The sequence below is a fragment of the Cervus elaphus genome, chromosome 1 (genome assembly GCF_910594005.1).
Source record: "Cervus elaphus chromosome 1, mCerEla1.1, whole genome shotgun sequence".
NCBI lineage: Eukaryota > Metazoa > Chordata > Mammalia > Artiodactyla > Cervidae > Cervus > Cervus elaphus.
This window is the reverse complement of record NC_057815.1, coordinates 83589554-83606303: the sequence shown is the minus strand read 5'-3', so window position 1 is coordinate 83606303 and position 16750 is coordinate 83589554. Positions and strand designations below refer to the sequence as shown.

General features: G+C 37.9%; 1 protein-coding gene across 2 annotated transcripts in view; it reads left to right on the top strand.

Moving 5' to 3' along the window:
* The window catches only part of LRRC4C (leucine rich repeat containing 4C), a 1337050-nt gene that overhangs the window by 1013476 nt on the left and 306824 nt on the right, over positions 1-16750 (top strand). For both annotated transcript variants that reach the window (XM_043909663.1, XM_043909655.1), the window contains exon 5: positions 12068-12170. The gene's annotated coding sequence lies outside the window, so the exon portion shown is untranslated. The remainder of the gene's footprint in view (positions 1-12067; positions 12171-16750) is intronic.

Here is a 16750-nt window from a genome sequence, read left to right as displayed (position 1 = left end):
AAAAGATTGAAAGCAGGAGGAGAAGGGGATGACAGAGGATGAGATGGTTGGATGGCATCACCAACTCCATGGACATGAGCTTGAAGCAAGCCCCAGGAGTTGGTGATGGACAGGGAAGCCTGGCATGCTGCAGTCCATGGGGTCTCAGAGAATTGGACACAACTGAGCAACTGAACTGAACTGAACTGAAGCAAACTTTAGAGTTTGCAATTTTTGGTAAAGGGGATCTAATGGGCTGAACTTTTTGAAAGTATAAGAAGTAGATGATCTACTTTACATAAATCTTGAGATCCCAGCAAGATTCTCTTATTCAAATGATTATGAGTTTGAAACTTCAATTGAAATCAAATTAGCATGAACAGGGCAGAATCCATTTTATTAGAGACCAGGGAGGGTATCCACCTTAGAGCAAGAATAGTGACTGAAAGAGTGGGCTCGCTTTGGTGTAACATGGTCTCACCTCGACAAGGAGGATGACTTTGCAGATTCCCCACAGTGTTTTGCTTTTTATGTTTTCATTTAATGGTGTGACATCCTATGACAATTATCATTATTTTGGGTCCCATTTTCCCTCGGAAGCAGCTATGACACAGATCAATGCATCTCAGTGTCGTTTTTTATGGCTCTGCAACATCAGAAAATGACAGCTGGAAATCTTAATTGGTCCAGTGACAGAAAATATAATGACTGTTCACAGTGACTTATTTTATCTGACCTTGTGCTTAATTCAAAGGTAAATTTTCATCTCACTATTTGAAAAGAGAAAGTGGTGGGCTGATGAGTGGGGCAGATGGCCCAGAGAAAGAGCCTTCTTTTGGAGAGAAATCGCTACTGGTTTGGGAGCTGTTATTAAATTAGAATTTAAGTGTTGGTCTCAAATAATGGATACCAGGGTCTCTGTGCCTGTTTGAACTGCCAACCTTTCTGCTGTGCCTGCCATTAGAAATGGCAGCAGGCGCTGGATGCAGCATGGAAGGTTGCCCACAAGTGACTGGCTGGAGGCCCTATCACAGAGGCCACCAGACAGCTGTCAGACAGACCGGCATTTGATCATTACTGACTTGATCTGGAGCCCAGTGACTTTGACCCAGAGGCAAAAGGTTTCCTATAATACCACCCAAATTGCTCAGTCCCCTGGTCCTAGAGAGAAAGCTGTTTCTAAAATAAGGACATCATGTCTGCCCTACTGAGTCCAGCTATTAAGCCAAAATTCCAAGTGTCCTTTTGGCAGTTAAAAACTGGTATATAAGCAAAGTATTAAATCTCCAACATCTTTAATTCACCTTGGGCAAAGGTGTAGCATAGAGAAGGAGGTGGCATGATTCAGTGAAAAAATGCTGGACTAAGTTGAGACGGTACCTCTGAGCTTCATTTCTAATGTTTGCCTAATTCACTGGGTAATCATAAGAACTAAAGAATAGAATGCATACATACATGATCAATAACTATAAGTTTCTTTTAGATTATGATTTATGATGAAAGTGAGGGTGGTGATGATAATGATGATGATGGTGATAGTATTAGTGATGATAAATGCAATATTTTTTCTTCTATAAGCATGTTATTGTTTTCTTTCCATATAAAATGATATCAAGGATACTGTTGGCAATGGATGTAGAATAAGATAATTAAAGGCATAGACTTTAAAGGAAAGTACTTTACAGCAATAAATTGCTTTAAACCAATAAAGGAAAATGAAGACCTGGCTTGAAATTCTGGCTCCAACACTCATGAGCTGGCCAGCTACAGTTTCACCTATAAATAAGCTACTACATGGAATTGTTGAAAGAAGTAAGTGACATAAGGCAGGAGAAGCAGTTAGTTCAGCACCCAACGCATGATTAATACTCAGTACATTTCAACTTGTTCATGTTCCGTTCAATTCATTAAGTGCAGAACTTGTGTATTTCTCAGTGAATCATTCACCAGATTGAGACCAAGAGTGGTTCACTCAGCAGGTTTCTTCTCCACATGTATGTTTGTATTAGTCTAGGTCCCCCAAGAAACAGACACAAAGATCAGATTTTCTAAAAATTAAAGTTTTTCAAAGAAAATGAGGATGGAGCTAGTAGAAAGGCTGGGGAACCACTGGACCAGGATGTACTTTGAATTCCAAGTGAACAGAAGTTGGGTGGAAGCTTCCTGGATCACTGTGCTTAGTTGCTCGGTTATGTCCAGCTCTTTGCGAACTCGTGGACTATAGCCCATCAGGTTCCTCTGTCCATGGGATTATCCAGGCAAGAATACTGGATTGCCATTTCCTCCTCCAGGAGATCTTCCTGTCCCAGGAATCGAACTCACATCTCCTGTGTCTCCTGCATTGCAAGCAAATTGTTTAACCACTGAGCCATTGTGCAGACCAAGAAAGAGTCAGTAAGGCTGTCAAAGGACAGATGCCTCCTCAGAATGGAGTCAGCTGTTAGAGGGGCCCCATGTCTTACAGAGTGAAACCACTGTGCTCCACCCTTGGTTGGAAGCAGCTTGAGTGAAAACACAGCTGGGGTACAAATGTGGCAGTTGATTTCAAAGCCCCACAGCTGGCTTCCTTCCATCAAGCTCTCTGAACTTAGAGGTCAGGGAGGCACATTCTATAGCCATTGTCTTGAAAAGCTGTGATTGCTTGTTAACTGTAATTAACTCATTCAATCCTTGAATTTCAAAGTAGATCTTTTCATAATAGTTGCTACATTGCTCCAGGTGTTGGCTAGAGTTGACTGTCTCCTTCTGATGTTGTCTACTCTTCATAAGCAATTAAGGAATCTTGCCTTCTTCACTGGTTCATCCTCCCCAAACATGAGAAACAACGGAAGTTCCCTAAACATCTGAGCCCAGTGCTACCTTCTTCACCCCTTTGTCACGCTCACTTCCTATAAGAAATGCGTCTTGTGCTACCGGGAAAGTCACATCCCAGCGTGGGAACATTGTATCTGTCTCCTCTCCGTGGGCTCTGCCTCTTGGACCCTGTTGTGAGCATTATGCTTCCTGCCCAGCTCCTCTGGATCACATGCTTGCCTCAGTGTTGGTGGGACTGGTTTTTAGGAGTGGAAGGCACAGATCTTGTTCTGTGTAGGAGGTTTTACGACTGTCTGCCTTTGCTCTTTCACCAAAGAAAAGTCAAAGTAAGGGACGTAGTCAAATGAGTCACATGTCAGGATTTATTCTAAAGAGTACTGTCATTTTATTTTGCATTACTGCTGCATTGGCTCTGCTTGATACCTGAGTCACCATTCAAAATGGAAATTGATTTGGTTTTTACCATCTTTGAGTAGCAGATAAACTCTAAGCCATGCTGTACCGATTCAAGGTCTTCCTGCTTCCAGAGATGAGGATCATTTTTTCATTTCAGCTTTTCAGCAGAAGGCTTTTTGTGCGCATGGGGTGTGGCACACCTCTCAGAAAGGCTTGTGAAAAGAAAGAATGAATGAATTCATGAATGAATGAATGGAGTGAGATTGTTTGAGGAATTTGGTGCCTCAGAATTGTATGATCTTATTTTGTGTTTCCCCTTTGTAGGAAACAGAAACCTGATGCTTTGAATTGTATTATTGCTAGACAACTCACAGGATCACATCATAATATGTGAGAACCACAAAGAAGTGCTCACACAACCTGTTCTAGTTCATTGGAAAAAAAAATAATTAAATAAGAATTGAAGAGGAGTGATTTCAATTGAAGGTCATACAGTTAATAAAGACTAAGTCTATACTCTACCTTCCTCTCTTTTCACTTTCAGCTAAACCTGCTGCTTTCCCTTTTCATTTTTATAGTTTATTTGAAAAGAAGCATTACTGATTCTCAAAATTTACAAAAATTCCATTCAAATACTCTAAAACCCATTTGAAATCATGAAGACACTGTGAATTTTCCAAATAAGACTTACCCCAGTCATTCATTCATTCATTTAACAAATATTGAGAGCTTAGTATATGCTGGGTGTTATGTATATGCTAAGAAAATAGAAACACAAAGACAGGCAAAGTCCCTTCCCTCCTGGAGCTTCCATTCTAGTTTATATCTAGAGAGACTCTTTCATCTATGAGTGTCACTCACCAGCTAGATGACCAAGAACAAATGTTCCCATCCATCTGAGCCTTGTATTTCCTTGTCTTGATAATGAAACCAGTGAATTCCACTTTGCTTGGTTGTTGAGAAAACCAAAAAGTAATGGTAATTCACATGGCAAAATGCCAGGAACATAGTTATAACTGAGAGTAGCTTTTGTCCTAATCAAGCCTGGGTTTTCCAGCTGCCCTGGTTTAGCCCTATTGTTTTCCTTCTTACAAAGAACTGCAGCATGGGGGAAGCCTTACCCAGAGCAATCCCTCACCTGCTTAAGTTCCAACCACACTAACTTTATTTCTGTTTCTACTTCCTTTTTCTCCTTTAGTGTCTTTGGATTTAAGCCTCTGCCTGGAACATCTAACCCTCCCAACTTCGCTCTCAGGCTTCCTACTGTCTTTTGTATCTGCTTCACTCTTGCTCACCTTTACTCTCAGTAATTATCACCTGGCAGGAAGTCATCCCCTATCTTCCCAGGCTTAATCAGATCTTGGCCACACACTCTTAGAGCAGGTCCACTGGCATAACTTGCAGAGCCTAGCCCAAAATGAGTATGTGGAACCCCTTGTTCAAAAGGCAAAAGTATTTCAAAAGCTATTAGATTATAAAGTTTCTCCCTTCTTCTTCCTTCTTACTTAATTTGTCATGATGCTTTTTATTTGTTACTTGATATTCTCAGTAAAGAAAAGTTAAAATTTATAACTACCAGCATTCATTTAATACATTATTAAACTACAATATACCATTTTAAATGATTGTATTTTGACATTTATCATGATAGTGTTCAAAGCCAATTCTAATAGCAAATATGAATTTAACATGTATGCAAAAACAGAAATTACACAATTCCTATTTTGTATTTCTTACACGCCTGTGTGTATTTCCTTCTTAGGAACAAAAGAAATGTTTCACAGAACTAATTTCGGTGTTTTATAGCAAAATAGATGGGGAAACAGGGGAAATAGTGACAGACTTTATTTTTAGGGGCTCCAAAATCACTGCAGATGGTGACCGCAGTCATGAAATTAAAAGACGCTTGCTCCTTGGAAGAAAAGCCATGGCCAACCTAGACAGCATATTAAAAATCAGAGACATTACTTTGCCAACAAAGGTCCATCTAGTCAAAGCTATGGTTTTTCTTTATAGTTGGACTATAAAGAAAGCTGAGCGCCAAAGAATTGATGGTTTTGAACTGTGGTGTTGGAGAAGACTCTTGAGAGTCCCTTGGACTGCAAGGAGATCCAACCAGTCCATGCTAAATAAATTGGTCCTGATATTCATTGGAAGGACTGATGCTGAAGTTGAAACTCCAATACTTTGGTCACCTGATGCAAAGAACTGACTCATTTGAAAAGACCCTGATGCTGGGAAAGATTGAAGGCAGGAGGAGAAGGGGACCACAGAGGATGAGATGGTTGGATGGCATCACCGGCTTGATGGACATGGGTTTGGGTGGACTCCGGGAGTTGGTGATGGACAGGGAGGCCTGGCATGCTGCAATCCATGGCGTCGCAAAGAGTTGGACGTGGCTGAGCGATTGAACTGAACTGACTGGAGAAGGAAAAGGCAACCCACTCCAGTATTCCCTGGCAGGCTACAGTCCATGGGTTCGCAAGGAGTCAGGCACAACTGAGCAACTTCACTTTCACTTTCATTTCATTTCTTGACGTGCACATATTCTATCAAGGTTCTCTACTTTCAGCTTACTGATGGATAAAGGGGGCGGAAAAGAAAAGGAACTGTTGGTCACCTTTTCCCCTTTGCTTCAGTGTCACCCTATCCAGCATAAGTGGTTGGCTGATAGAGGAAAGTAACATGAATAAGAAAGGATATGATAGCCTTTCTGGGTCACTCATATTTCTTTCAATGTCATTAACCTCTCTGCATTCAAAACAGGTGCTTGATAGAATAGACAAGGTTGCCTCTGGGTGCTGTCAGTATGCCTGCTTACTCAGTCTTAGATGTGAGATACTTATATTCTTTTAAGTAGCACTGAAAGACCACATATCCTAACTTTCACCAGGATTCTCTGTTACATATAAATGGGGGCAGAGGAAGATGGTGGACATTTATATTGCACTATCTCCTCTGGTCACCTGCATATTCTCTTCTACCACTGGACTTAACTGTAACACGCAATTTCAAACTTAAAATTATCAAAAAACTTCCCGACAGCAGTGGGAGAGCATTAAACCAAGTCTGCAGCTTTTCTGAGCATGGACTCTCATGAGTTTCCTCAGACCCTGTGCCTATGAAGCTGGTTTTGCTTAGAGCATCCTGTTCTTTTTTTTTTTTTTGCATTTTATTTTATATTAATATTTTATTATATATTTACTTTACATTAACAATGTAGTGATATTTTCATTTGGACAGCAAAGGGACTCAGCCCTTTTTTATTTGTTTAACATGTTCCTCCATGATTAAATCATAAACTGCATGAGGCAGTGACCTTACACATCTTATTCACCTCTCCTCAGTAAATATTTTTGAGTGTATGAGTAAAGATATGCACATGGATGGAAGGACCAGGAGTCTGAAATCTTCAGGGGCAAAATCAAGGAATGGCTTGAAAGTAACACTGTTGTTGGCCAGTCACTAAGTCATGTCTGACTTTTTGTGGCCCCATGGACTGCATTACACCAGTTTCCTCTGTCCTCCACTATTTTCTAGAGTTTGCTCAAATTCATGCCCAATGTATCGGTGATGCTATCTAACCATATCATCTTCTGCCACCCCTTTCTGCTTTGCCTTTGATCTTGCCCAGCATCAGAGTCTTTTCTTATGAGCTGGCTCTTCCCATCAGGTGACCAAAGTATTGGAGCTTCAGCATCAGTCCTTCCAACGAATATTCAGGGTTGATTTCCTTCAGGATTGACTGGCTTGATCTCCTTGCAGTTCAAGGGATTCTCAAGAGTCTTCTCCAGAACAATTCAAAAGCATCAATTCATCAGTGCTCAGCCTTCTTTATGGTCCAACTCTCACATCTGTACTTGACTACTGGAAAAACATAGCTTTTACTATAAGGACCTTTGTCAGCAAAGTGGCATTTCTGCTTTTTAATACACTGTCTAGGTTTGTTAACTTCACACTTCAGGGAAATTAATGACAGAGATTAATATGCATGTGTATAATTAGATTTCATAGGTACACTCCATAGTTGCTAATTTCTCTCTTCCTTGGGGTTATATTTTGCTTTCTACCTCTGTATGTTCTGCTTGATCAAACCTTAGTCATAAAAATAATCAATGTGATGGCTATCTATTCTAAGAAAAGATAGCTGCTTCTTCCTGTGTGTGTGTGTGTGTGTGTGTGTGTATTTTAATGAATATAGCACTCATGTGCAGAAAGAGAGAAACTTTCCATTTCATTAATACTAGATTTTTCACATTGTTTAAGTTCGAAAAGAGAATGTTTCTTCTATTTCATAGGTCTTATTTTATTAGCCACACAAAGTGAAATAACAGTTTGTTTAACTACGTCAAAAACAGTAGAGACTCACTGCTACTTGCTTTCATTTGTATAAATGTTAATGCATTTGTAACTCCATCCCACTGGTTGGTAAACCAAGCATTACCAAGTTACCATTGCCCTATAATGTATTTCAGTCATTTTTAACAAATCCAGATTTTAAGATGGTTTATCATTATCTCTATAAGCTACTAGAAACAGATTCCCTTCCTGAACTGCTGGGTCCTGCAGCACTCTAGCTAATGAAAGTGGATTTGAAAATATCATTCAATTAAACAAACCTGCTAAGATTTGTTTTTTTGGTGTTTTTGTTTTTTAGCCAAATATAATGTTGAACAAAATCTGTAATCTCACACTCTGACCTTCTTTGCAGACCTTACTCATTTAAACGACAATCCTCTGGTCCCCAGTGCCTAAATTTTCTTTTTTTTTTTGGACATGTTTTTAAAAGAATCCATTGTGCAAATCTAGAATTTCCATAAACTTTAAATGAAAAAGGATATGTTTAAACACAAATGCACTTTCATTATGTTTTCAGCCATAAAAGAATAGACATACTATATAGAAATGTTAATCCATAACCACCTTATAACATCAAATGAATGAATATATTTGGCTATAATAGATAGTAAAGACATTAACACAGAATGGTTAGAAGAGTGTATAAGTCTTAGATTTCAAATATAATAAAAATTCATAATTTAAAAGAGTGAGTAATGACCTTGTGGCAACTGGATTTTGGTGAATATTATTGCTACTGGTATGATCTGATATTGATTCAGAAATATTCATGACATATTACATCAGGAATGTGTTGGTGAACAAAGCTAACATAATTTCTGTCCTTAGGGAACTTATAAAAAGGATCAGTGACTTGAGCAAATCAGTTCTATCCTGAGTTCTTCTGGTTTTAAAACAACATTCACTTCATTGCACAACTGTCTTCTGGATATAGAGATTGAGCGTTGTAAGAAGCAAAAAATAAATTGTACACAGCTCCTAATTTCAAGGAACTTTTATTCTATGCATAAATAGCTCTGAGTATAGAATATGGAATGCCCCACAGGGAGATTTGGCTAAGATGCCATGAGAAGGAAAAAATGTAAATGATTTTCAGATAGTGAAATCAAGGCTTCCTTGGGGAAAAAAAAAAACAACTATTGAATTGAGTCTTAGGAGATGTAACAGATTTTTAAGTGTTGACAATGAGGGAAAAGTGGGAATTCTAAGCAGAGAGCACAGAAGAGGAGGGGAGGACAGAGGCAGTATATAACACGGTCCCATATGGCTGAGTGCAGCGTGGGTGTGGGATGTCTGTGTGTCCTCTCGGTTACCTTAATGGCCTGCTCTGGTGAAGTTCTCATTTATGAAGATTCTCAGTGCAAGTACTGCCTCACTGATAAGTAATGTGTCTGGCATTTTAATCCCCTCCATTGTGTAGATGGGTTCTGGCTAACCAGATGTTGAATTGGATTGAGTTGGAATCATGAGAAAATGTGATTACAAGAATGGATTTGGGGACTTCCCTGGCCGTCCAGTGGTTAGCACTGAGCACTTTCACTGCCAAGGGCGCAGGATCAGTCTTCAGTTGGGAAACTAAAATCTCACAATTCTGGGTGGTGTGACCAAAATAAAACGCACACATGGATTGGAACTAGATACTGAGGACCTTGAATGCCATGTTTAGAAACTTAAAACTACTGAAGACTTTCCCCCTGAACATAAAAGTAATAATAGCTAATAATTTTTGTTATGGGCACTATTTGAAGGGCTGTGCCGATTTGATTTTAGGCAATACTGTTATTCTCATGTTAGAGAAACTGAAACCTAATGTTTTAGGGTCTGGCCTGGAATCCGAGTAAGTCAGTGGTGAAGCCAGAATTTGAACCCTGGTATCTTGACTCCAGAATTAGCACTTAAGTACTATGCAGAATCAGAAAAGGCAATGGCACCCCATTCCAGTACTCTTGCCTGGAAAATCCCATGGACGGAGGAGCCTGGTAGGCTGCAGTCCATGGGGTCACAAAGAGTCGGACATGACTGAGCGACCTCACTTTCACTTTTCACTTTCATGCATTGGAGAAGGAAATGGCAACCCACTCCAGTGTTCTTGCCTGGAGAATCCCAGGGATGGGGGAGCCTGGTGGGCTGCCTTCTATGGGGTCGCACAGAATCAGACATGACTGAAGTGACTTAGCAGCAGCAACTATGCAGAATAGTGCTAAAAAAAAAAGGAATTTTGCAGAAATATCTGTAGTGAATCAGAAGGAGGAAGCTTGGTCACAGATCTCAATTTGGAGGGAAGTGCAACAGAAAAGACAAAATGATTATGGTGATACAGGTGAAAAGGAAAACTTTTGAAGGGATGTGTGTGTTGTCCATTCAGAATTCAAAGGGTTGGCAAATGATTCCATGTGAAGGACAGAGAAGAGAAAGATTGTGAGATCTGAGTCCACAGAACTGGGAGGCAGACAATCATATTCACAAAAAAATGGAAAATCTGGAAAGAAGCAAGTTCAATAGGGAAGGTTGTAATTCTGTGATTGATGGTGCAATTTATTTATTATTTATAAATTACTCAAGTCTGAGTGTGACATCCTTTCATAATTTCTATTCCTTAGGGGAAAGGCACTGTTTATAAAGCAATACAGTTCTTAAATGCCACTGTTTTCATTTGTAATCTATTTTTGTAGTTATATTTTTTTTTCAAAATCAAAACATAACTGATTTTGGAAAATAAGCAGCCTATTTAGAATGTGTTTTTCTTAGAGGTTTAGAAGGAAAGCCAGAATTTTCACACAAAACAAACTTTAGTAGGGGACAGACTCAGTTCAACTCAGTCGCTCAGTCATGTCTGACTCTTTGCAACCCCATGGACTGCAGCACACCAGGCCTCCCTGTCCATCACCAACCCCCGGAGTCTACCCAAACTCATGTCCATCAAAGCAGTGATGCCATCCAATCATCTTATCCTCTGTCACCCCCTTCTCCTCCTGCCCTCAATCTTTCCCAGCATCAGCGTCTTTTCAAATGAGTCAGTTCTCATTAGGTGGCCAAAGTATTGGAGTTTCAGCTTCAGCATCAGTTCTTCCAATGAATATTCAGGACTGATTTCCTTTAGGATGGAATGATTGGATCTCCTTGCTGGCCAAGGGACTCTCAAGAGTCTTCTCCAACACCACAGTTCAAAAGCATCAATTCTTCAGTGCTCAGCTTTCTTTATAGTCCAACTCTCACATCCATACATGACTACTGGAAAAACCATAGCCTTGACTAAATGGACCTTTGTTGGCATAGTAATGTCTCTGCTTTTTAATAAGCTGTCTAGGTTGCTCTTAACTTTTCTTCCAAGGAGCAAGCGTCTTTTAATTTCATGGCTGCAGTCACCATCTGCAGTGATTTTGGAATCCAAAAAAATAGTCTGTCACTGTTTCCACTGTTTCCCCATCTATTTGCCATGAAGTGATGGGACATGAAGTGAGGGGACAGACTATCAAAGCAAATATAAGGAATTTTGTCATTGGGCCATCAATGAATAACCAAAAAAAAGTGTTTTTATTTGAAAAAATTAGTATCCTTATATAGTTTTAGCCTTGAAAGAGTTACTCGAATTCAATAAATCTGCTTCCTTACCTGTAAAATGGGAGCCGTATTGAGAGTAATCTCATAGATCTGTTGTATTTAATGAGATATATATGAAATCTTTGCAGAGTCTTACCATAAACTAAGCCCATAAAATATTAGATACCAGTGTTACATTACTGTCAGTCCTTATATTCACTGAATTTCCTCACAGTCTGTGCCTCACTGTTGAGAGATGAACATACCTAATATTTGTTGAGAGGTAACACATAACTGTTGTTTTCAAACCATAATTATAACAGTCTTAAACTATTCTTTTTTAGAATCTGCAGCAGTTAACATTTGCTTTATCTTATGATTTGAAAAGGAAGGAAATCAGGACTGATTTTTACACTTTCTATAGTCAGAATTCATACTTCACACTATCCATTTGGCACTCTGGGTTTGATGTAAAAACATTAAGGAGAGAGAGAATAAGGTAACATTGACAAAGAAAAATGAAATATATCCTAAAACGGTGGGTCTTCACCATGCTTAGACATGGAAACACATGGAACTATATTGTTATTATCTGAAACAAACAAATGGAATTTTTTAGTGACATAATTCTTAATGTTTAATTCAAGCTTAACATCTCGGAACAATTTTATTACATTAAAACATTACTGCAAAAATTAAAATCACTAGAAATTCACAGCTCTGTGAACACAAGTCCACAAAAACTTAAAGTGCTTGAACTAAGTACACGTGTGATTTTTTTTTCTGGAGTTCTTTAGTAACAAGTTCTGCCACCCCTTTTATTACCTTTTAATGATCAAGATATTTAGCAACAATAAAATTCAGAAAAAATGTATAGGAAAATAATATGAACTGAAATCAGGATGATCAATCAGTTTCTATTTTCTTCCCCTTCAAAATGGGAACACTGACATTGTTTTTTGTTTATTTGTTTTTGTAGCTGAAGAACACAGTCTTGCTTATCAACCACCAGTGTTCCATGTGAGCATAATTCTGAATCACAACTCAGAAGTGAGAACGGAAAGGAGAAGCCCTTCATAAGGGTAAGCTGGGCTTATGGAGCTGTAATTGCAGCACTTTAAAAAAAGATATAGAGGTGATATTTTCCTGTGGTATAATAAGAATTAACGGTGAGATGTAGCTGCCAAAAAAACTAATTGGATAGACTACATTAACAGCAAAATCCTCTCTAGAGCAAAAGAAATGATATTTCTTCCTGTTCTGTAATTGAGAGGCAGCACCTAGTTTCTTACATTCAATTCAAAATACAGGATTTTAATGTGGGTAGAAATAAACAAGTGTACTTTCAGGATTTTACCACCAGTGCCATGAACAACAAGTGCATTAAGAATTGGCTCATTCTGTGCTTAGTCGCTCAGTTTTGTCCGACTCTTTGCGACCCTATGGACTGTAGCCTGCTAGGCTCCTCTGTCCATGGGATTCTCCAGGCAAGAATACTGGAGTGGGTTGCCATGCCCTCCTCCAGGGGATCTTCCTGACCCAGGGATCGAACCCAGGTCTCATGCATTTCAGGCGGATTCTTTACCCTCTGAGCCACCAGGGAAGCCCATGAATGTCCCACCCCCACAACCCCAGCAAATCACCATTGGCCCAAGCCTCCAGCAGAAAAGGAAAGAACCAGGAGAATAGGGCAGAAAATGTGAACTCAATAAAATGTAGACCTGCTATGTAGTACCTGGAGGTGTGACTAAACATGACAGGATCTGTCATCTGTACCTACAGTGTTCAGTAAAGTGGCTGCCAGCCATCTGTGGTCATGAGTATTGAAATGGATAGTCTGAAGAGATAGCTGTACATGTGAAATACACAGTAAATTTTAAACTTTAAGTATGAAAAAATGCCAAATTTTGCACTTATGATTTTTATATTGATTACAAGTTGATACCATGTTTGGAGTATTTTAATTTAAATAAAATATATTATTTATTTAATTTTATCTATTTCTGTTTATAGTTTTTAACCTGGTTACTAAAAAGAAATTAAATACATCTGTGCTTTACATTATATCCTATTAGACAACATTTTTTTAGACTGGGATCTTTTTTTTTTTTTTTAAAGTAAAGATGTTAACTATTTTAGACTTGTGTCTGTCACAGTTACTCAAATCTACATAGTGCACTAGCAGCAATGGGCAATATGTCAACAAATGAATGTGGCTGTGTTCCAATAAAGCTTTATTTATGGATACTAAATTGTAAATGCCATACATTATCATGTGCTATGAAATATTACTTTTTCTTTTTTCTAACAATTTTAAAATGAAATAGCTATTCCTTGGCCTATAAAAACAGGTTCCTCATGGGCCAGACTTTGCTAACCCTATATTTTATTCTAACTTTTACTCTGCATTTATTATCTTTGGCCCTTACTAAAATGACTTAATTTATACCCTTATCTAAAATTGCAATGTTTATAGCTTAATTATAAAGTCCCCTCTCATCTGCCAAGCTGTTGGAATTCTAAGTGACATAGCAGGTAAATAACTTTACAATTTGATACAAAGATAAAATAGGCCAAGAATAAAATAAATTGATTCTAAAATACGTAGCAAATTTCCTGATGCTAGAAGTGTTTAAACAGAGGGAATTTTCTAGAAAAGGATTTTGTAGAAGAAAATTAAATGCTAAGTGTATGATTTAATCAAATATGTAATAACCCTTTTTCAAACACCAAACACAGTTTGTTTTATTTTGTTGTTATATGTTAACTCAATTTTAGTTGAAATGTGGGAAAAATGCAACAAGATTTCGGAGTTCAGGTTCTCACTCCTATCATAGAAATAATTTATATATTGTGAAGATTTAGTAGGAATCTCAGATCTGATGGCTTGCATTTTTTCCATTTTGGTAGTAGAATACAGTAAGGTTTTTAACACAAGGAGATGAGATTATCTAGAGTAGATTAATACAAGTCTTTCTTTTATCTATCAAAGTAATATTGGTAAATTATCTGCAATTTACTTGAACACATAACCAATGATTTGAAATAAGTTCATAATTAATATTTTAAGTTGTAGTTGATAAATACCCTCCCATTGTTTTGATCTTCTCTGACAATTCCTAATGCTCCTCAGCTGTTATAAGTATAGAATATATGATGCAATTACACTGAGTTTACATTTCTTGAGTTAATAAATTGGTCTCAATAGCTAATGGATTCTTTATACTGATTGAATTTGCATGTTGAATTGGTTTAAATTGCCTGACCATATTTCAAGGTTAAATACAAAAGTATGTGGAGCTATTAATTTTGTGTTGCTGTTGTTGGTTTGAATGATTTAGGTACTTGAAGCTAGAGCAGGAAATTAAATTAATTTGTGCCTTCACCTTAGCCCAGCCTTTCTCTTTGTATAATGTATCTGTGGCATTTGTCTTCATTCCGAGAGAAGATGAGGAAAACTCATCAGAACAAATGACCAATTCTCATTAAACTGATGATTTTGAGGAGATTTCCTTTGATTCCATGTAATGATACATTACCTTCCCAAAGAATGAATTTAGCAATGAGAAATCTAAATCTGAATGTACACCAACCCATATCAATCAAATCATCCTAACAATTTCAAGGGCAAAAAGGAGAACAATAGCATATATTGCAGCTGCTGGCAAAGAAATCAACATGTCTGGTGCTTGGGTCTCATGTGTGAGGAACAAATATTTCCAATAGATGCTCTGCTTTCTCAAATCCACATGAGCTGGACATTTACAACTTTGTTCTACAGGCTAGAAGAAATGGAGTAGTTTTTACCTTTTAGATTATTAAATGTAATCCTATGCAAATGTCCTTTGAGACTAGCCCATAAGAATCTCTCATAGTCTCTCCAGAGAAGTGAAATTTCAGTTGCAAAACAACCTTAATCCTTAAAGCTTCTACGAAAACTTATGTGGAAGATAGGACAAATAAGCCTTTGCAAACAAGCTCCAAGGGAATATATGTAGCCCACATCCATCATCCACAGTGTATCTCCTATTACACACAAATTTGTCTTAGTGAAAGGGAGAAGCAGACCATATTGATTTTCTTCATCTCTCTAGGGATAGAACTTCAGAATTGGTCAATTACAGTATTTCATATTCCCGTATTGCTAGCCTGGGCATATAATAGTTGACCTAACCAGCAGGCAGAAGCATATTTTATCCAGTTAATGTTTGTATTCCTGGTTGTGTTTAACTTAAAATTAAAAGTCAACTTTAGTTTCCAATATATACTTTAGAAAAAATATCTTATTATATCATAGTTTGTGATTATGAAAGTAACATATGCACTATCAAGAGACTTTGGAAAATATTGAAATAAAAAAATTAAAAGCCCTTACATCTCTACTACTATTTATATTCAAATATGTTTCTTTTCAGTCTTTTCTTCATACTTTTACATTTATTTATTCAATTCATATGTGTAATGCCCAATACATACCAAGAATTACACTATCATTTGCACACATAAAGGTGAATGAAAGAGATATTGTTTTTGCATTTGCAAAATTTATCATTTAGTCAGAGACAAACAAACTAATGCAAAATAACATGCTTTATGCCTTAATAGCATGAGTCAGATTATGATGATCACATATGACAGGAAAAAATAGCCCAGACTTGGAGGACAACAGCAAAGGTTTATAAAAAAAATACTGACTATAGGCCTATGATTGGGTGGCATTTAGTCAGAAAAATACAAAGGATAGAAGTGTAAAAGTATTGACTAAGAGGAAAGAGAGGTAAAATGTTTGATGAGTATTCTAGGAAGTAAATAGCTGATGATGATAGCTTCAGAGGGTGAAGAGATTGGAAAAAAGTGAGACCTAGACAGTGACAGAAGCCATGAATCCATGAAAGTAATGTAAATTCATTAGGCCATTAATATAAGCTAAGAAACTCTAAAAGATACCTTATATACAGTAACTTAAACAAGAGGGAATCTTATATTCTGTTGTGTATCCATACAGAGGAAGGTGAGTTATCTAGTGTGGGCAGCCCACTCTGTTGTACCAAATCACAGAGAATTTCCTTCCTTCAATTTCCATCTTTCTTGTGGCTCTCTCATTTCCTAGGGTGCCAAGGACATGGTCATACAATCCTTTAGCTCCCCTGCACTGCATCCAGTTTCTACCCTGCAGGAAGAAATGTGGAAATAGACAATACACAGTTTCCTTTTAAGAAACTGATGTATAATTGTATATATCCCATCATTGAGAAATTAGGAAATGTCACTCCAGTCCATGGAGAAGACAAAGGCTACCCACTCCAGGATTCTGGCCTAGAGAATTCCATAGACTGTATTTAGCTTTGATCATGTGGGTCAGTTGGGCAAGGCTCAACAAAGCCATAGTCTGCTCATCTCAGCTAGACTCATGCATCTTGGGCCGCCTGTGTGTCAACTAGGATTCTGGGGGCGAAGTGGTTTGACAAGGATATCTCGGCTTCAAGTTTTCCATCAGCCAGCATGTAAATCTGCTTTTTTACGTAGTGCCAGAAGATTCCAAGAGCAAAAAGACTGGAAGTGTCCCTATGCACAAGCACTTTTAAAGTCTTTGCTTATATCTTATATGCTTTGGTCTCATTGAACAGTGTAAGGCATATAGTTACACACAGTCTCTATAGGA